Raw genomic sequence first — 19,761 nt, 5'->3', positions numbered from 1 at the left:
TTGGACAAATATGTTTGGTAACATAACACTTTTAAAGCTCTTTGCTGGTTAAAAAGGGTATATGAGTGAATACATCCAACCCCAGGTACATGCATACACAAACACACAACACACATCATATATGCACTAAACACTCACATGCCACCAAACTTGCACTTACTCACATACACACACGTATATCACATACCACACACCAAATACATGTACACCAGACACACAATACCTCCACATATACAACACACACACACACACACACACACACACACACACACACACACACACACCACAAATACCAGGCACATATACACCACACAGACACAAATATACATTTATTCTCATTGTAGCCATTTAAAAAAATATTTATTTTTCCTTTTGAAAATGTGGTAAATGCTTATTCCCAGTACAGCTTAAAGGATGGTCAAAATCTCAAAAGAAAAATTCAAATTATTCTTATGCTCTCACTGGTTTTAACTTTAAGTTTGTTTAGGGAAAAATAGTAGAGAAATTAAAAGTAAAGCTATTATAGTGGGTTGCAATTGTATTAAAATTTATTAAGTTTCAATTTGGCAAGAAGCCACACCCATGTCCTATGATATTAAATGATACTTCTACAGTGCTTAAATTAACTGTTCATTGAGAGGTGAGTAGTATTCAATATGAAGACATGGAGACTTTGGTGTGCAGATCTCTCCACTTGAGAATAAACTTGTGTGAGAGACAAGCTTTTCCCACTGACCTCTGTTCTCTGTGAAATACCAAAAGACCTATTATAAATCTGATGTGTTTATGTTTCCAAATTAAACTTCCATGTCTCAAGTCTGATAAAGAGGATCTAAGTAGCTGGGGAACGCATGATTTTCTTCTTCTCTGAGTTACATTTGTTGAAATGAATGTGCTTCCTCTTCATGTTCTCTCTTATTTCAATAGGGCTTAAAGTTGACTAACCACCATAATGAAATAAAAGGACATGTAAATGAGAATAGATTTTCTCATGAGAGAGAATAGTTTTAGTTTTCGAAGGAAAGAACTACCATATATACATGAGAGGTCAGGGAAGGCCTCCATTCTCTATTCAATCAGTCAAGTGCACAAATCTCCATTGAGGGCCGGGGGTTGTCAATAGGGAACTATAGGGAAATGAGGGAGTTCAGAGCCCAGGAAGCCACGTCAGAGCCATTTATTGGTGTTTTCCAGAAAGACTCTTTGTAGTGGGTAGCTGTTCCAGCTTTGACCTGGAAGTACTACCCCCACTGAGGCTTTGGTAACTGTCACGCCTACAAGGCGAGGCCGAGACAGGAGCCCTTAAGACCTGAGATCTGGATGTGCTGGCTCTCATGGTTCCTGGATCCTGGACGCTGGATGTAGACCAAGCAGAGTTCTCTAGAGAACAACACTGGATTGTGCTACACCTTTCCTGAACCCTGTAACTTATCCCTTTACTTGTAAGTTACCCCACAAAGTAAGCCCCCCTTTTAACTACATGGAGTTGCCTTAATACTACAACCAATAACCCTTGTCATTAGAAAGGGCTACAGCATGGGTCTGGATAGACAGAATGGGTAAAAGTACTTTCTGAGCAAACACGAGTACTAGAATTTGGATCCCAGCACTTATGTAAAACACCAGGCATGGTCATGTCCATCTGTAACCCCAGTGGTGTAAGGGTGGAGGCAGGAGGATGACTTTTGGCTGCCAGCTTATCTGAAAAACACAGTTCAGTTTCAAGGAGAGACGCAGCCTCAAAGGAATCTGACACGGTGACGGAGGAGGATGGGTGAGGATTCCTGACGCCACCCTCTAGCACCTGCACACAGACAAGCAAAGGTACAGGCCCCAAAGGTACATGCACACCACAGACATATGCCACACTCATCCAAACACACACACACACACACACACACACACACACACACACACACACACACATTCACAAGCACGTGCATGTGCACACCCAGATCTACAGCAGATGCTAGGATAGAATCTAGTCAATGGGTTTTCCATGAGCATGTGGCACTGGTGGTGTGGGCTAGTCTCATTCTGCTGCTGTAACAAACACCATGACCAGGAGAGGAGAGAGATGGCTCAGCAGTTAAGAGCCCTGACTAATGTTTTAGAGGACCTGGGTTCAATTCCCGGGCCATCAGGTGTCTGATCATGCCAGGATAAAAAAGGAAAAACAGAACAACAAAACAAATACCACGACCAAAAGCAGCTAGGAGAAGGGAAGGATTTATTTGGCTTACAGATTGAGCCTTTCAGTGGGGGAAGTCAAGTCAGGCACTCAAGAGAGAACCGGAAGCAGAAATCATGAGGGAATACGGCATGCCATCTTGCTAATGGACTGATGCTTAGTTAGCTTTCTCATATAATCCAGAACCACCTATGGCAATGGTGACTCTCAGATTGGGATGGTCCTATTTACTCCAATAATAATCAAGAAAATCCCCCACATATATGCCCATGGATCAATCTCATCTTAGCATTTCTTCAGCTGTGACTCCCATCTCAGGGGACTCTGGTTTGTCAGTTGATAACTAGGATTTTTTTTTCTAATGGAAAACTGAAGAGTTAGAGAAAAGATGCATTTAATGGCTAAACCTCAGTTCGGGGGCTTCACTGACTCATGCAAGGACTAGGTAGTCTCTGTCCTGTAGAAATACGCATGTTCTGTGTGAAGAGTGCATGTGAGATTCTTTTATGGACACCTCCATGGCCAGGGCTCTGACTTATCAAGATGGAGGCATACACCTTGGAGAAATTGAGTAGGAATCTGCCTCATATCACACCATAGGGAGGTATGAGCCCTTAACAAATTCTTCATCGGAGTTGGGTTTCCCATCCTAGCCGCACAGGTTGGCATGGTTTTTGTTGTCTTTCTCTGAAAGAGGTTTGTTAACTTGTTTATGGAATAGAGGAAGCAAGTAACAAAAAAATCAGGAGTCAGTTTCTAAGTTAAGGAGACTATAGTTCTATAGGACCAGATAACAAATACCAGGATACAGGACAAGATGTCAAGGAATGATGTACAGTTGAGGCTGTGGAGACAACATCTGCCCAAGTCTTCCTATCCCGTCCAGTGCAGCAAAATAGGCGACAATCAAGCCAGTCTATTTAAGCTCAGAGTTCCTTAGAAGCAGAGGTGAAATGACTAAAAAACATTTGAGGTGAATTCAGACTTTCTGTAAAAGCTTACGTGTGGAGAGATTTTGAAGAAGTAGAGAAACCATTCTTTCTTTTATCATTAGCCCTTGTTCTGAAGGAGGTCGTAGAATGCTCAACTGTTTCCCTGATGCCATTAGAACTCACTCAGAGCATCCCAGACTCACAGTAGTGGTACTGGACATAGACCACTTGGTATGAATATTCCAAATGTAACCTAGAGTCAGCATGTACTCGCACCTAGGTATCATTCTCGCCCCCAAAGAATCCTGTCCACCTGTTTGTGAATGGGATCATGTTCGTATATTCCTTGGCCAAATATGGCATGAATACTCTTAGAATGACCTGAACATCTTCACTACAGATGCCATCTTTCATAACAGAATCAGAAAACTAGAAGAGATTCTGAAATTTCTATCACAAGGCAATGATAAATGTTTCTAGAAGGAAAGAAGTGTAAGAAGGAAATAGGAAGTCACAACAAGGAAGAAACCTTCTGTTTCCTTATGCATGTACTTCAAGTGAGGGCCAGAGGACTAATAGACTAGCCTGGAGTGTGAGTTTATCATAGTGTCACCTCTTCTAGTCTATTCTACAGTTAATTCTCTATCTTTTGGCTCTAGGATGGGATCCCATCTGGTTATTCCACAATTGTATTTCTATCATTTTATATACATATATATATATATGCAGATTTGAAATAATAATATTTAAAGGAAGACAGAGATAAATATTATGGAAATTAAGACTTCTACTTTTTAAAATAATTTTCCCAGTGCCTCATAATTATAAGATAATTTCAGTTTATTATTTAGCTAAACATCAATGAACTATTAACTGCAATCTGAATGTATCAGAAACCAGTTCCTCCAGCTGGCAACACACTCAAATATACAAGATTAATAGCTTTTTGCTTCCCAGGAATCTATAGTACGTTAACCACGACAAATGTGTTTATGCAAAATATTGTCTGAAGGTATTGGAAGATTGTCCCAATGAGCATGATTGTTATTATAATTATGAAATGAAAAAAAATAACTCCTCCAGGGAGTCGAAAACTCTTTCTTGAGAATAACTTTATGATTTTCATCTGAGCTTTAAAATCCTTTATCTTCAGCCAAAGAAGAGAAAAGAGCAGTTTATCAAAAATAAATGAGGAAACACATTATAAAAAAATGACAACACAGAGCTAAAAACCATATGCACAATCACCAATAGAGAAATTTAGAGAAAAGGAGCTCCATGTATCTACTTAATCAGTTTAAATAAACAGATTAAGGAAGAAGTTTGGAATGATGGATGAACTGATAGACCCCCAAGACCCTCTGTTAATCACCTATTTAGTTACTCCATTATCCTGTGCTTAACCAAGGCACTGTTTGGGAAACAAAAATAAAAATAATCTCTGTGCTGTTTAGGAGGCTACTGGAGTCAAGACAAAGAGAACGATATTGCTGAACTCCTTAATTACATCTTCAGCCATGTGGCTATCAGTAAATGTCACAAGAAGAATGAAGAGAGACAGTTGGAAGAGTCAAAGAAGACAAGCAAAGGGGGATTTTCAGAGTTAGCTACAGGATTAGAATAATGGAACGTGTCAATCAGTTCTTCACACTCTGTGATTCTAAATATGGTATCACCATGAGCCCATCTTCAGCCCCACCCTCTCCTACCAAAGAGAAGGTAAAGACTGCAGCACTGAGTTCCATAGAAATTCAGTTCTCCATGCACATAGAACACACGTATGTATAACTCACAGAGCATCAGTCTGTTAGTTACAACTTCTTCAATGGGCTGGATAGGGAAATTGAATTCCCGTAGCTTTATAGAGCACGTTGTAAGTACAAGGTCTCTACGGCTGCTGATGATTTGGGAAATTCTGCCTATCACACTGTTGGAGCTGAGTATGGGGTATTGTCAGAGTCTACCACCTTTTTGTGTATGACACATATTTGGAGTCATACAGCAGGTGTTTTTTGCTTAGTAAGACTAACTTAAGAGTTATCCATAGCTTCTCATAGCCTGGGAGCTTATATCTTTTTACAGTGCACTAAATTTTATATGATGGGACATTTCAGATCAGTAGGGTAGTTGTAGTTGTTTAAAAAAAGTATATGGCAAATTAGAACCATAAACTGGGCATTAAAATAAGATATTTATTCTTTTTCAAAGCGTGTAGGCTGAGTCTGGAGTTAGGATGTCTGTAGAGTTGGTTTCTCCAAGGAAGAATCTGCTTCCAGTGAGATGGCCATTGTATATCACCAGTGCCCTTTGATTCATAGACACATCACTCTGAGCTCCACCTCTCCCCTGGTGTGACATTCTCTCCTGTGTCACACTATAAATACATAAGTCATATTGGATCAAGGGCCTGTCTTCCTGGAGCACCATCTTATCTTAACTCCTCATATATGCAATAAACAGCTTCTCACTTTGGATTCTAGGGAGGACATGGAGTTTGGAGTTGTTACTTTTCAGTGCATTAGAGTTATAGTGGAGAGTTTTGCTTTATATCATAGAGCAGCATGCTTATACAGCACACAGTACAGATTTATTAGGACTGTTGGTCACACAGGACTCTTCCTCAGTGGGGAAGTGTTGGAAAATCTAGGTCAGATTTTCTGAGAGTAACTGTTTGTATTCAGCTCTTTGAACAAAATTACATTGCTGTTTAATGTAATCCACTGCTTGTATTTCTTGGGTACAATACTTCATAATTATATGGCTTTGAGTCACTCAATTTCTTTCAGAATTTCCATGTTCTCAAAGACTGCTAATATCTGTTTCTATATGGAAAAGAAGCTAGCATGATTAGATGTAAAACAGAAAAACAAAACAAAAAGAAAGAGAAAGAAGGTAAGAAAAAGAAAGAAAGGAAATGAAACAAAATTACAAGATGGTAAATGCTTCCTTCTTAGAGAAAAGAAAAGTGCAGTTATGTTCATATGATCATAGACGTTAAAGAATGCTCAGCTCCTGACCCACAGAGACTCATTTCTTAAATGACTCACACATTGTGTGCTTTGATGGGTTTGGGTAGTTGACTGCAGTTAACTCACAGCTCAATTTTCTCAGACTACTACAACAGAGTACCATGGATGGAGTCAATGCATAAACTAAAGACATTTTCTTTTTCTATCACTCTAAGAGCTTTAAGCCTAAGGTCAGAGTTTTAGACTGGTGGGGTCTGTAAAAAGCAGTCTTCTAGGTTACATATAGATGGACACACAATGTAGCTGTGTGTGTGTGTGTGTGAGAGAGAGAGAGAGAGAGAGAGAGAGAGAGAGAGAGAGAGAGAGAGAGAGAGAGAGACTCTTTCAGGACTTGATGGCCTCTAAAAGACATCATCTTCAATTGCTATCAGCATCCTCAAATGTGACCTGGGAAGTGGGGAGACATCCAGTCCGTGCTAGCCCAATTCTCTTCAGTCACTGCTAGTCCACACTGCTGGCAAAGAGCAGGAATTTGACCACTGATGTACCAATTTCCTCTAAGGCCCTGTGACACAATAGTCATTTAAAAAAAGAGGAAGGGACGTCATGGGAGGAGCTGCCTTGACATTTCTAGCAGATGCAATCTCACACTGGACTCCTCTTCTGAGATGTTCCTCGAGTCTTAGGTGCAGGGATTGTGTTGTAGATGGATCAGTTCGGGGTATCATCCCTTGATCTCTTCTCGTTCTGCGGGATTTGATCAGCTGTGTTTTCTGTAAAGAGAAGTTTCTCTGTTGAAGGATGAGAGCTTAATTGTGGACCTAAAGATAAATGTTTAGAGTGTGGTTAGGAATGATACTGGTTTAGCAAAATGATGGTCACCACTTCCCCTCCAAGATTCAAGACCTCAGTAGCCCCAGGTAGTTTAGTCTCAATGACAGGGCTGCCTAAACAAACCTCAATAAGGAAGGCACTAAGAAATATGCTAACATGGAAGAGGGGAATCTCACAGGGCCCCAACTCTATTCAAGGAACTACAGGCTACTAAAAAATGTTGAGAGAAAAAAAATCTCCCTTAGGAGAGAGCCCCCCACTCCCAATTGGTTATCTAATACCAAATGGCCAGCCCTGAAATTCTATGCATATAAGCAGTAATACAGAGACTGAGAAATTGTGTCTGCCCTGAATTTGACAGAGGGCAGTGCATAGGAGAGGTTGGAAAGGATGTAATTATACTTTTCAAACATAAAATACTTTAAAAAACATAATTTCTTGAAGAGTTTGTTTAGAGATAAAGTTTATGGAGAGTTCATCCTCCAGATCTTCTGCTGGAGCAAGCCTTTCATAAATCACACACATGAGAATGTTCATGTGAGGCTTAAATAAAATGATGAGTGGAGAGCCCTGAAGCTTTTATGACTCACAGGAAGCAGTAACCTTGGGAATTTCTATTTTCTAAATTAGCCCTTTCTAGCTGTTTGCAGAAAAATGACTCTGTTCATGTTGCTCAAAGTTATAGTTAGAAAAAAAAAATCATTATTAAAACCATTGTTTCCTGATGTGTGGAATGCTGCCTCCCATGGTACCTGCCGTGAGAAGTATGTCACCATGAATTTGCCCTTTTGAGGGCGAAAAGTAACTTCTAGAGTGTGCTGAGATAAAAATAAATGTGTCCCTCTCTTCTTCTCCCAGCACATTCTGGCCAAGACATTGGACTTTGTTACACCTTTTTACATTCCTCCTGACTAAAAGAATGCTAGATTATTTTGCAATAAATGGTTATTATTGCCTTTTGCATACACACGTACACACAGATGACATATGTATATTTATATCAGTTTCTCAAGTTGGGCATTATTATGCACACATATACATGTATCTATACTATTCTAGATAGATAGACAGATAGATAGAGATGATAGACAGACAGACAGACAGACAGATATGTAGGTAGGCATGTAGACAGACAGACAGACAGACAGACAGACAGACAGATAGATAGATAGATAGATAGATAGATAGATAGATAGATAAAGATAACCAGATAAGAAATCAGCTCCTAGGGTGAGTATTTATATGTTCATTCATCTAACATGTATTTACTGAACATGATCTACCTAAAATACTGAAATTCTTGCTATGCAATGCTAACATTTCAGCAGAAAGAAGGAGGCAGATGGAAACCACACAAGCCAAGGTCTCCAACACATGTAAATGGAGTGCTATTTTGATCCTGAAATATACAGTTGAGTGTGAATAAACAATACAATCTCCCCAGGAACCCTTGGGACCGTGTGAGGGACTGTCTCATTAATCATGGTCTGTTCTTTGTGACTCACACAGGGAGCTAATGTGGGAAGGAACATTTTCTTGTTTCCTCTGCTGGCCCAGCAAATGGAAAGGTCATTAGGTGTTCATATGGAGCAGTGTGTGGGACTGGGGACTTGAGCTGTGCTCTGGGAGGGAACCCAATTACTTCTGTAGCAAAATGAGATTTCTCTTGCTATCTTTGCTCTAAGACTCAAAGTTTCATGCTTCATTTGGTATTCTTTCTAAACTCCAGGCAAAATGTGCTGTATGTTCTGAAGAGGTTGCCACTAAACAAGATATGTATTTGAGCAGTGTTCACAAGTTAGATATTTGGATAACCTTTCTGGTCAATATAGTGAGAACAATTCCATTTGGGAGAAAATTAGGATAAATATGCAGTTCATTATTGATGTAACCATGGTGAATATCCTCTGCTCTTCCTCAGACCTAGAAGAACTTTAATTCTGAGTCTGGAGCTTTGAATCATATATGTATGTATGTATATATGTATATGTGTATGTGTATGTGTATATGTGTAGGTATATGTATATATGTATATTTGTAGTTGCATTGACTTTGTCATATCAATGGAGAAGTCATCAGGAATAATAATGACAATCAGGGCTCTGATGCCAAAAGCGTTTTTTAACCAAAGCTGCTGAATTAGTTCCTGTTGAAGTATAATTATGGCTATCTCTGCCTAATTTATGGTACAAACCTTTAGCTTAAAATGACAGCTGCCATGAATTTTGGGAAAAGAAGCAGTGTGTGTGTGTGTGTGCGTGTGTGTGCGTGTGCGTGTGTGTGTGTGTGTGTGTGTGTGTGCGCACATTTGAGAAAAGGTTTCATTATGTAGACCAAGTTGGCCTGAAACAGTATATATAGTCTAGAGTGGCCTTGAACTCATGGTGGCTCCTCTTTGTTCTTTTGCATATTAGGCTCACAGGTGTGTGCCACCAGCCCAGTCACATATACGTGCATCAGTGAGAGCATTAGGTAATGCCTTTCATGATGACACGTCAATGTATACAATGTATTTAATAATTTTCTCCCTATCATGGTTCTTATCCCCCTTCACCTTTCTTCCCTTCCTTATCCCTGATGTATCTTCTTTTATTTTATCGTTCTTTTGAAGATTCAGTAAATCCTGTATATGAGAGGAGTCATGGTTCTCTTTCCGGGTGTTGTTTATTTTGCTTTGCAGGGTGATGTCCAGTTCCATTCATTTCCCTGCAAATGACATAATCACATTCATTTATATGACTGAATACAACACCATGTGTGTACATGTACATGCAGCTTTGTCCTTAGTCATTTATCCTTTGATGGACAGACATCTAGGCTGGTCCTATAACTTGGCTACTGCAAGTAGTACAACAAGAATCATGGGGCTGCAGCTGTATGTCCAGTTAACTGACTCTGCTTCTCTTGAGAACATGACCGTAAAACGCATAGTTGAAGCTAGGCATTGGGGGCGCACACCTTTAATCCCAGCACTCGGGAGGCAAAGCCAGGCGGATCTCTGTGAGTTCGAGGCCAGCCTGGGTTACCAAGTGAGTTCCAGGTAAAGGCGCAAAGCTACACAGAGAAACCCTGTCTCGCAAAACCAAAAAAAAAAAAAAAAAAAAAAGTATAGTTGAATCATAGTGTAAGTAATTCTGTTTTTAATTGTTTGAGAAACTTCCAAACTGACTTCTGACTTCTACAGGGAGGAGACAGCTTTCCATTCCAAATCATGCAGATGGCACCCTGTCCTGCACATCCTCACTACTACTATTATCTTCTTGATGATAGCAATTCTGGTTAGGCTAAGATGGGATCTCAATGTATCTTTTTCATTTTTTAATTTTTGAGTTTATAATAGAATTACAACTTTTTCTCCCTTCTCTTTCCTCCCTTTAAGCCCTCCCATACTATCCCTCTCTGCTTCCCTTCAAATCCATGGCCTATCTTCTCACTAATTGTTGTTGGGCTTTGTTACACCTTTTTACATTCTTTTGCATACACACGTACACACAGATAGACAGGCACATACACAGAGACACACATGTATACTTATGTCAGTTTCTCAAGTTGGGTATTATCATGCACACATATACATACAGAGATGCCAACAGGCACTATGGTGCCGGAACTCTATAAACCATAGCTTGATATGGGCCTTAAAATGTTTCCTAAGTCTCTATGTCTCAGGGCAACTCCTCAATTATGGCCTACATTTGGAATCATTTTACTGGTGAAATTATTAAGGCCACTCCATGTAGTTAAAAGGGACGTCTATTTTGTGGGGTAACTTACAAGTGAAGGGATAGGCTACAGGGTCTGGGAAAGGTGTGGCACAGTCCAGCGGTGTTCTCTGGAGAACTCTGCTCAGTCTAGCTCCAGCATCCAGGGTCCAGGAACCAAGAGAGCCAGCACATCCGGATCTCGAGTCTTCAGCATCCTCTCTCAGCCCCGCCTTGTAGGCGTGACAGTTACCGAAGCCTCAGTGGGGGTTGAAACTTCCAGGTCAAAGCTGGAATGGCTACCCACTACATCATTTAAAACTAGTGAATCCTCCAGAGGGAACAAGACTATGGCAGCTCTTGGGAAAGAGAAGTCTAGAGAGTACAAGGCTCTGTCTGAGAAGAGCACAATGTCTAATAGGAAATTACACTTGCTATTTAATTTATTTGCTTAGTACTTTGTTGTGGAATATTATTTTAAGGTGTGTTACATTTGTTTATGCTGGAGAACATTTGTTTAATGATGCAAAGATGTGTTGCATTCTTTTTTTTTTCTTTTTTTCTTTTTGGTTTTTCGAGACAGGGTTTCTCTGTGTAGCTTTGCGCCTTTCCTGGAACTCACTTGGTAGCCCGAGCTGGCCTTGAACTCACAGAGATCCGCCTGGCTCTGCCTCCCAAGTGCTGGGATTAAAGGCGTGCGCCACCACCGCCCGGCTGTGTTGCATTCTTTTATGTTGCATTTGTTTTAACTCTGTGAAACTGTGTTACTTTGCCTGCCTAAAACATCTGATTGGTCTAATAAAGAGCTGAAGGGCCCATAGCCAGGCAGGAGAAAGGATAGGCAGGGTTGGCAGGCAGAGAGAATAAATAGGAGGAGAAACCTGGGAAGAAAAGATTGAGAAGAAGGATAGGGAGGAAGATTCCAGGTGCCAGCCACCCAGCTACACAGCCATCCATGGAGTAAGAAGTAAAGAAAGATATACAGAAATAGAGGAAGATAATAGCCCAGAAGCAAAAAGTAGATGGGATAATTTAAGGAAAGCTGGCTAGAAACAAGCCAAGCTAAGGCCAGACATTCATAATAAATACTAAGCCTCCATGTATTTATTTCGGAGCTGGGTGGTAGGCCCCCCAAAGTTAAAAAGGACAACAACCAATTACAACATTTATTTATTTATTTATTTATTTATTTAATGTTTATGAGTGTTTTGCCTGCAGGCATGTTCGTGAATTATGTTCATGCCTGGTACCAGACGAGGCCAGAAGAGGACAATGGATTCCCTGGGACCGGAGTTACAGATAGAGCTTCCATGTGGGTGTGGAGAAACAAACCAAGTCTTCTAGAAGAACAGTAAGTGCTCTTAAGCATTGGGCTATTTCCCCAGCCCCATATTTGGTATTTTAATTTTCCTTCCTTCCTTCCTTCTTTCCTTCTTTCCTTCCTTTTCTCTTTCCTTTCTCTTGCAGTACTCTCATTTAGTTTATGGAACTAAACTCGGAACCTTGGTTAAAGTGGCAAATCAAGGTGTTGCATTCAGGAGAGGAGCTGGGCTTGGGGCTCTTCTCGATCATTTGAGCTCTTTCTGTAGATGAACAATTCTTTCTCTCAAGATTAACTATATAGCCCCAGTATTGAAAGAACTTTAAGTTGTGTTTTCGATTTTGATCGATATATTTACACACATTTCCTAGTTTGAGTGTGAGATGTTGAGCCCCATTTATAATGGATAGGGGTCAACTCTCGGAAATTAAACTGTCCATCATCTTAAGCTTTCATCATTTGTTTATAGTGAGTTAGATTAATTATTTTTCAGGTATAAAGTGAATTACCGTTAATTCTGCTCACCTTGGTACAATGTAGATCACCAGAAGGTATTCTTTCTCTCAAGTTATGTTCTTGAATTTCTTAATGGCCCCTTCTCCTACTTCACCAATTTCTCCTCAGTTAATTGGGGTAAATAACTTGTTTATTTTTTAAGAGTTACATACAATATTGAATTTAAATATCTTAGCTCCTCTCTGTCCTCTCCCCAACTTCTTTTGTGTCTCTCCACTCCTCTTAATTTTATGACCTCCTTTTCTATAATTGTTATTGTTTAACACAGGTGTGTGTGTGCATGAGTGTGTTATAAACTTGTATATATCCAGCCCCAGCAGTCAGCTTATCCCTGGGAAAAACTAATTCTCTCTCTCTCATAGCCAGTTACTGTCTGCAGTTCTTCATTTAGGTGTGGAACCTTGTGAAATTTCCCTGTCCACATTGGTAAGTCAACTAGTGTGATTATGTAGCTCTTGTTTACCCAGCCATTTTCTTTAGATCAGCTTTTTGTAGTCTAGCAGTGAGTGCTAGGATCATGTGGTACTTACCTTTCGTGGCTTAACATTTCTCTCAGCATAACATCTTCCAGCACCTCGCCAGCTGTCACAGACTGGATTGCTCTCTTTGTATGGCTGTGTATACATAGCACATTTCCTTTACCCATTTGTTGGTTGATAGGCATTAAAGTTGGCACTGATCCTAGCTATTGCTAGTGCTTCAATAATATGAGAGTGTACCTATCTTTCTGACACGGTTATTTCATTACCTTTGGGTTTATGCCCAGTGCTGAAACTATTGAATTGTAAAGTGAGATCCATTTTTAATTTCTTAAGGCTATTCCATGTCACAGAGCACCATGACTGTACTAATTTACGTTACTACCGACAGTGCATAAGGGTCCCTCTTTTTCTACACCTAACCCAGCACTTACACTTTATCTTTCTGGCCAGAGTCCTCACTGGGGTTAGGTGACAGGCATCTCATTGTGGTTTTCATTTGTTCTTGTCAAGTTCTTGATAATACTGAACATTTTTCACATATCTGTTGGCCTTTTGCACATTGGCTTTTGGGACATGTCTTTTTAGATTTTTAAGGTATTGTGTTTTTGCTAATTGCATTTATTGAATTCATTTATAACACTAAAAACTAGAATGCAATGTTATTTTCATATGCAATGGCAGTGTGTTATTTTTGTCATGTTTTCCACTCAACATAAGAATAATACCTTTGCTGCATTATGGTCTCATAAATACTGTGGTTTAACTTTCAATTATCTACTTTCCCTGTGTGAGTTCTAGATGTATCCTGACATAATCAGTGATGCGACCTCAGTTATGTTAGAAACATTGCAGTTTTCGCTAAATCAATTCTCCTTTTAATAGTCCCTATCAACAATCTCTTGTCTATTTTGAATCAGTCATTCTTTCAGGTAAAAAATTCACAGTAAGATGCTTGTTTGAAAGCACTTATTAGTCCTGAATTGAATTTATATACTGTTCGTGTTAAAACTGACATTTCATTTAGTTACATCTTAGCTGGAAGAGCATCACATCTTTTCTTTCTTGGAGGGCTTGTTTGTTTTATATCCATGAATACATGATGTGATGGTTCATTCAGGGCATTGTAGTTAATCTGTGGCTAGCATATAATTTGGTTTTTATGGGATAAAGTAGCTTCTGTAATTCTCTAAGTGTATAGCTAGAAAACATATATTCTTATTTGTGTGTGTGTGTGTGTGTGTGTGTGTGTGTGTGTGTGTGTGTGTATGTGTATGTGTATGTGTGTGTGAATGAAGGTTCAGGTGTGAGTGTCAGAAGATAAGCTGGGTATCTAGCCTTACCTTTCTCCTTGTGTGAAACAGGGTCTCCCATTGCTCATCCCTGTGTGTTCCAGGGCAGCTGGCCAGAGCTTACAGGAGTTATGCCAGCTGTGTTGCAGGACCTCTGTTCTGCCATCACATGCACAAATGCTTCAGGCTTTCTGTGGGTTCTTGGGAACCTCAGGTCCCTATGTTCTCAAAGCTACTGCTTTACCCAATGAGCCTTGTTCCAAGTCCAGTATTAACTACAGATACACACTACTAGAAATATGAAAATTTTTATTTTATTTATTTTGTGTGCATGTATTTGGGGATTGAGGCATGCATGTGGTGATCACAGGACAGTTTGTGGGAGCTGGCTGTCTCTTACTCAATCAGTGCTGCTAGGAGAAGGTATCACAGAGCAATTTACAATAAGGAAAAAATAGTTTTCACATATCTGGAAGCTGGGAAGTCTAAAATCAAGGGGATGGCATCTGGTAATGATATCTGTACTGTGTCGTCTTTTGTTAGGAAATCAAAAGGTAAGACAGAGAGATAACAGGAAGGGGCTGAACTCATCTTTTATAAGAAACTCCTTGCTGCAGTAATGATGTGAGTCAGTTTATGAAGATGGTACCTCCATGATTTTTCACTCCTCCCATTAGGTCTAACATCTCCAAACTACCACGTAAAGGATCAAGCATCCAATATATGGCTTTTGAAGGACATATGAAAACCAGAGCACCATTTTCTTATCTCTCTGAATCTTCATGCCAAAACTTAGAAATGTTATAAGTGGTAGATAGAGAAAAAGTGGTGGAAATAAAATGTGGAGGAAGAAAAAAAATGTGTTTCCCTTTGAGCCACAAAGTCAATAGCTTCTGGGAAAAAAAGTTGCGAAGTAGACGTGAGGTGAAATCTTGGACTTTATTGAATTTGTAGTGTTTTAATTTCTAAAGGAAGGCCTATATTTATAACTTAAGGAAGCCTGTGGGTTGTGTTTAAAATGCCAATAGGAAGGGACAGAAGCTGCAGAATGGGCCTCAAAAAAATAGCAATTAGCTAAAATAAATGATGAACTTGATATGAATTTTTGCTGTTGTTTTCGTCTTGTTACTAAACAAGTAAACCAACAAGTTAAGAGTAACTGTGTGATGGTATCTCAGTCCCAGCTGTTAAAGGTCCCAGGCAAGCGTTCAAGTGTGATGTTTCAGGACAGCCGGCTCTTGCCTTCATTACATTTTGCTGTTGTTGCTAATGTATTGTTAGAATGCAATCTAGAAACTAACCTGGAGTCCTTCCGGCACCCCAGTGCTTCTAGAATCTTCCAAAGACCTGTGTTGGTGGCTGATAAAACAACCCAGTATGGAATTGCCTTTGGGAGATCTTGAGAAAGACCATAACACTAATGGTAGCTTGACCTTTCAGGGATCCTTTGTCTTGCCTTACCCTGTGCTTCATTATTGCTGGTTCAATACGGAACTTCTCTACATACAACTCTGGGTGGGTCTAAGTTGTTGTGTTCACTTGTCCTTTCCTATTATTGGTCTTTAAAGTCTGGCCGGGCTCTCTTCCTCATCCTTAAAGTGAGGGTGAGGCTTGACTGGCAGCAGATGTAATTGAACTTGGATTTTCATCACCACCACTAAAGCCACTCATATCTACTAATCTTTGGTGGGGATTTGATAAAGAGATCTGCTTCAAGTCTGAGAAATTTTTTTTTTTTTTAAGGAAGCATCTCAAAGCGAAACCAGCGAGGAAAGAAAAGTAAAGCTGTATCAGTTATTAGACGTCTGTAAAAGGCCCTTAACAGTGATGGTCAAGCCATCACTGGATGGATAGGGTAGGCAGGTACGACATTTATCCAAAGCTTTTTCCAGCTCAGACTTCTACAGACACCTATTGCCATACCTCTTTTCTGCTTTGTGGAAAGGGTTGTCTCCTCCCTTTTCTCTGTTACGCCGTCATACCTGGTTTCACGTCCTCAAAGTGATCATGGTTTAATATAGCTCATCAGTCATATGAAACAGTGTTTCAATCAAGGACCATGGATTATTGAGGCATCGTTCTTGAGCAAAGCACTGTGCTTGTGTGGGGGAGTCCTTGGAAGTGAAATGCTCTTGCCAGGTGTGATGGTAAATACTGGCAAATCCTTGGAGGGTTCTCGAGTCACCGAATAGATAAGCCTCTGGGCACGTCTACAAGGGGTTATCTAGATTAACTGATGTGGGAGGATCCACAATGATCATAAGCTGGTCATTATGTAGGCTGCAGTTCCTGGCTGAAGAAAAATGAAGACACAACCTTGGCACAGGAGTTCACCACTTTCTTCTTCCTGACTGTAGGTCCTATGCGACCAGCTACTCTCCTGCTTCTGCTGCCCCACCTTTCCCACAACTGGGACACATGCACAGAAATATAAGCCAGAACAGATCATTCCTCTTTAAATTTCTTCTTGTGAAATATTTTCTCATGCCAATGAGGAAAGTAACTGATAGGTGGATCTTGAGTAACGAGTCAAGTATTCATGCCAAATGGAAAAGGGAAGATACCTTTCCAGGTGTATGCCAACATCTTGCTGTAGGAGAGAACATTGTGGTGCTATGACATCTTCAAAACCGTGGCCATGAGTGACTCTTTGTCCTCAAGCCTGGATTTCCTTGTCTAGGAAGTTTAACATTTGTGAACTTGAGACCCCTTTGTTGTTTTTTTTAAAAATCAAATACATTACCACTCCCAAAGCTACATTGAAAGTGTAATGTTGTTGGTAGCAGTGCTTCCGTGGACTGCTCTCTGCTGATGTGTTCAGGGCCCTGAAAATAGGATCTGACCTCTGCTGATGTGTGCTGGATGCTGAAGATGTGTGTTGGGTACAGATGATATGTGCTGGATTTTGATGGTGTGTGGTGGACTCTGAAGATGTATGCTGGGCACTGCCGATATGTGCTGGGTGCTGAGGACGTGGGATGGGCACTGATGATGTGTGCTGAATTTTGATGGTGTGTGCTAGGCTCTGCAGATGTGTTGGGCACTGCTGATGTGCTGGGCACTGTTTATGTGCTTGGCACTGCTCATGTGTGCTGGATGCTGAAGATATGTGCTGGGCACTGCTGATGTGTGCTAGCTTCTACTGATGTGTTTTGGGATTTTATAATGTATAGAGTGAGAAACTTGATTGCATGCTGTTAGAATTTCTGGGTTTCTTACAGATCTTGAAAGAAAATCACTAAAAAAAAGTAAAATATGAAGCCAGATGTGATGGTGCATTTCTGTAATCTAAACACTTGGGGGCCTGAAGCATAAAAATTGCTGTGAGTTTGAGACCTGTTTGAGCTGGATAGTGAATATAAAGCCATATGGGCTATATAGAAATAACCTTCCCCTCCAAATAAAGTAAAATATATGACATATTTGCTCATTTGATAGAAAGAGTAGAGTGATATAAATATCTCTACTTTTACATTATGAGGAACACCAGAGAGATGACCGTTTATACAAAAAGAAGTTAATGTATTTCATGATTCTAGAGGCAGCGAAGTGTATGAACATGCTACCTTCCAAGGTCTCTAACTGCTAGATTAGTGAAGAAGGAATGGAAAAAAACACTCACAGAAGAAGCAAACCAAAAGGGGTCCTTGCCTCAGAGCAGCTCATTCCTTCAGTAATTAATCAGTCCTGGGATGGAAAACTGATGATACTTCTGAAAGACCTTCTGTGAGTACTTTTCACCTGCTGTTTGGTCCTTCTTACACATAACTGGTGGTGTTGGATTAAGGACACAACAGCCACTATTATAACTTGTCACATCTACAGTGACTGTTTTCAAGAAAGGTCACACGAAGAGGTACTGGAGACAGGTTAGTTTTGCCAATAACTTTTGAGCAGACGTAGCCAGCCCATGAAAGAGATACTGGGAGACCAAAACTTTCGAGGCTCATTCTAGGTGAGTCTAGATTCCCTTAGATTTGCAAAATCCTGTGACTCTGGAATTTAAGATATTAAAAGCATCTTTATAGTTTCTGTTTACACTGAAGAAATGGGGAAAATACTGAGATACACACACACACGTGCGCACACACACACACACACACACACACACACAGAGAGAGAGAGAGAGAGAGAGAGAGAGAGAGAGAGAGAGAGAGAGAGAGAGCACAGAGTTTTGTGAGTGCAGGATAAAGCACACAGTGTACCTATAAGAAAAGGAAGGAGCTTGCTTCGGTATATATCAAGTCCACAATATACTGGCAGAGGCTTACATGGTTTCAGGGGTCAGCCATGGAGCAGTTTACAGCAGTTTTGTTTACATAGAGATTAATTTATAGATTAACCAGGTGACTTTGCAAAAGTTCTGAAGAAGGGTTTTCATGAAAGCTCATAAAGCATGTTTGTGGGTGGCTGTTAATGTTTATGAGTGTGTGTGGGGGTGTGCGAGTGTGCAGGAGAGAGAGGGAGTGAGGGAAAGGGGGTGGGCTGGGAGAGAGAGCCCAACCTGCAGGAACATCTTTACTTGATGCCTTAAATTTCTTTTTTTCTTAAATTTCATCATTTAAGTCACTCAGTACAAATACAAATAAAATAAAATGACAAAAAATATACATTGAAGGGTACAGCTAGCTATTTGTTAGTTGACAACTAAGCACATGGTATATAAATACCCCTGGCCATTAAATAAATACAATGGTATTTATTTAAAATTTTTTCCATGACTATAAACCAAAGAGGACTGGATATCATGTGTACTGGGAACGCAAATGGAAGCCAAGGGTTTACAAAATGGATTTCATTTCCATTGCTGTGCATTTTTGGAAGGGAGAAGAGGATGTATAAGAAGACTGAAGGAAGGAAGAGAAGAGGAGTGTGGCGGGGAAGCTCACACATCCTTGCTCTTACTGGAAGTAGGGAAACACACTGAATATTCTTAGGCACTTTCATATGACATATGTTTTGTATTCTTCATCTCATGTGAACCTCACTGTTTCTACTTTGTGGAAAAATTAATCAACATTGCTGAAGTGAAGTCCTTTGCCTGTGAATATACAAGTGATAGGAAATGGAATGAACCATGGATTTGGATTGAGATCAATAGACTCAAAATCCTGAGCAATTTCTCTCTTCTTCAGTGTGTGTGTGTGTGTGTGTGTGTGTGTGTGTGTGTGTGTGTGTGTGAGAGAGAGAGAGAGAGAGAGAGAGAGAGAGAGAGAGAGAGAGAGAGAGAGGAGAGATGTTGGATTGTTAAGAAGTATGATTATAAACCAGGTAAACATTGCCTGGGTAATAGGTTAGCAAGATGCTTCTAGGCATTTGTATGAGAACTCTACAGAGAAGCAAAGTCTGTAGCCTAGCTCTAGACAGAGCAGTGGGTACAGGCATGATGTGAGTACAAAGATCAATAGAGTGAGAGAAGTTGAGAGAGAGTTCTTATTAGGAATTGTCAATTACATTTAGGGAGTTCAGCAAATTCTAGGATCTTTATGTTGAGTCAGTAAGATGGAAACCTATGGTGTCTCGAAG

General features: G+C 40.1%; 1 long non-coding RNA gene across 1 annotated transcript; it reads left to right on the top strand.

Annotated features, from left to right (window-relative positions):
* Nucleotides 1–11,850: 11,850 nt before the first annotated feature.
* Nucleotides 11,851–19,307, top strand: LOC131897712 (uncharacterized). The gene is made up of 3 exons (XR_009375769.1): nt 11,851–11,978; nt 12,827–12,890; nt 19,060–19,307. It is a non-coding gene; the product is annotated as an uncharacterized LOC131897712 (long non-coding RNA).
* Nucleotides 19,308–19,761: the final 454 nt, after the last annotated feature.

The sequence above is a fragment of the Peromyscus eremicus genome, chromosome 22 (assembly GCF_949786415.1).
Source record: "Peromyscus eremicus chromosome 22, PerEre_H2_v1, whole genome shotgun sequence".
In the NCBI taxonomy this organism is placed as follows: Eukaryota; Metazoa; Chordata; class Mammalia; order Rodentia; family Cricetidae; genus Peromyscus; species Peromyscus eremicus.
This window is presented reverse-complemented; position numbering and strand designations above follow the sequence as displayed.